This window comes from Apium graveolens, chromosome 10 (assembly GCF_009905375.1).
Source record: "Apium graveolens cultivar Ventura chromosome 10, ASM990537v1, whole genome shotgun sequence".
Classification (NCBI taxonomy): Eukaryota; Viridiplantae; Streptophyta; class Magnoliopsida; order Apiales; family Apiaceae; genus Apium; species Apium graveolens.
In genome coordinates, this window is record NC_133656.1 from 22,799,626 (window position 1) to 22,802,264 (window position 2,639).

Consider the following 2,639-nt stretch of genomic DNA (forward strand, 5'->3'; position numbering starts at 1 on the left):
GGCTAATCGTGATCATGGGGTTACAACGGATTTATTATGGAATTCTTTAGTTAATTGTTTAATACTTTAGTGTGTGATGATTGCATGATATCTAGTATTGGTTGTGCGTATTCGTCTTATGTGCGTCGCGAACATATAAGATAGGGTGTTAATCTCTTGTGAAGCGACGGTGGATCTTGAGATTTAGAACTTGCCATGCTAGCATAGGTTCATGTACGTTGAGCATGATTAGTGGGTAACTCTAACAGTTTTATTTGTCCTATGTAATCAAAAGGAATAACTTGTGCTTAAATCGTTGTGTTGTCAATTTCTGTAGACATATAGGAACTCAACATAATTGATGACTATTCAACTTCTATCTTAATTGTGGATGCTTGGTAGAATGGTATTAGTACAATGAAAGTTGGCTTTTATCAGTTTCGTGTTATTCGATTAATATCATCACTGTCACATGCTAAAGGTAATAACAATGGCTATAGAAGGAAGTAATAATGAAGTTGTGATCTCATGAGTGTTTTATTATTGATAAATTGAAGTGTTAGTTAAGTGGTAACTGAGTAGTTAATTATAGTTAATATTTAATCAACAATCTTAAGTGTTATTATCTTAACATTGAGAAGTAATCATACATTGGTGAGTAAGTTTAATTAGACAATAATTTAGTCTAAGTCTCTGAGGGAACGAACTAGAAAGTATTCTATATTACTTGCGAACGCGTATACTTGCGTGAATATTAGTGCATGTTTTCGCCCTAACAAGTTTTTGGCGCCGCCGCCGGGGACTCGGCGTATTTGTTTAGTTTATGTACTTACCATCATTGGTCATTAGGACTCAGTGATTAGGACGTAGTAGTTACTTACTCTTTTCGGTTGTGTTTCAGGTACTTTAGCAAGCGTTTATGCAAACTCATTCTCGTGCTCGCAAGAGGACTTTAGATACAGCTGAGGAGACAGACGAAGTTCTTGATATTCCGGAGAAGTTAGATTTTGAGGATTCGGATTCAGGAACTGAGCAGAAAGAACCAGTAAACATGGGAGATCGTATTGTTCAAGCTGATCCAGCTCTTATGGATTTTTCTCGGCCTAAAATTGATGACATTCAGTCAAGCATCCTTCATCCGGCTATTCAAGCTAACACCTTTGAAATCAAGCCGGGCACTATTCAGATGGTGCAAAATTCTGTTTCTTTTGGAGGATCGGCAACTGAAGACCCCAACATGCACATAAGGAATTTTGTCGAGATCTGCAGCACTTTTAAGTATAATGGCGTGACTGATGAGGCTATCAAGTTGAGGCTTTTCCCATTCTCACTGAGGGATAAGGCTAAAGACTGGTTACATTCTGAACTAGCTGGGTCCATCACTACGTGGCAAGATCTTGCGCAAAAGTTTCTGGTGAAGTTTTATCCAATGGCAAAGACTGCCGCTATGAGGAGTGCTCTTACTCAGTTTGCGCAACAACCTACAGAATCTATGTGCGAGGCTTGGGAACGCTACAAGGAAATGTTGAGAAAATGTCCACATCATGGAATGCCGGATTGGATGGTGATCACTGGTTTCTATAATGGTTTGGGGGCCCAATCTCGGCCCATGCTCGATGCAGCAGCTGGAGGAGCCTTATGGGCTAAAAGCTATACTGAGGCGTATAATCTTATAGAGACGATGGCTGCAAATGAGCATCAAAACCCAACTCAGAGGATGACGTCAGGCAAGGTAGCAGGTATTCTGGAAGTTGATGCAGCCACCGCTATTGCAGCCCAGCTCCAAGCGCTATCAATGAAGGTTGATTCTCTGGCTACATATGGAGTTAATCAAATAGCTATGGTTTGTGAGCTTTGTGCAGGTTCTCATGCTACAGATCAGTGTTCTCTTGTCAACGAATCTGTTCAGTATGTGAATAATTATCAGCGACAACAGCAGCCTGTGCCAGTGACCTATCATCCTAATAACAGAAATCATCCAAATTTTAGCTGGGGGAATAATCAGAATGCTATTCAACCACCATATCAGCAAGGAGTGAGTAAACAGTTCAACCTACCTGGATTCCAACAACCACAGCAGTATGCTACAAGGCAATCATATCCTCAACAGGGAAGTACAGCTGCACCCATTAGTGCTGATTTTGAGGAACTTAAGCTGTTGTGCAAGAGTCAGGCGGTTTCTATCAAGACCTTGGAAAATCAAATCGGTCAATTAGCCAATGCAGTGCTCAATCATCAACCTGGCACTCTTCCCAGTGACACAGAAGTACCAGGCAGGAAGGAAGCTAAAGAGCAAGTCAAGGCTATTACCTTATGGTCTGGAAAAGTAGCTGATGCTGAAAAGGAAAGGAAGTCGAAGCTGAAATTAGAGAAGAAGAATCTAAGCAAAAGGAGGAAGCGGCGGAACCAAGGAAGACTACTGTTGAACACACTCTGCCTGAGGCTAATACAGGGGAGAAACAACTCTATCCTCTACCACCTTTTCCTAAGAGATTGCAGCAACAAAAGCTGGATAGACAGTTCGGGAAGTTTCTGGAGGTGTTCAAGAAACTTCACATCAATATACCTTTCGCTGAGGCTCTGGAACAAATGCCTAGTTATGCGAAGTTTATGAAGACTATTCTTTCAAGGAAGGTGAAACTGGATGACCTTGAAACCGT

At 41.1% G+C, this 2,639-nt stretch overlaps 1 non-coding gene across 1 annotated transcript; it reads right to left on the minus strand.

Moving 5' to 3' along the window:
• Window positions 1-1,423: 1,423 nt before the first annotated feature.
• Window positions 1,424-1,530, minus strand: LOC141694267 (small nucleolar RNA R71). The gene has a single exon (XR_012563587.1). It is a non-coding gene; the product is annotated as a small nucleolar RNA R71 (small nucleolar RNA).
• Window positions 1,531-2,639: the final 1,109 nt, after the last annotated feature.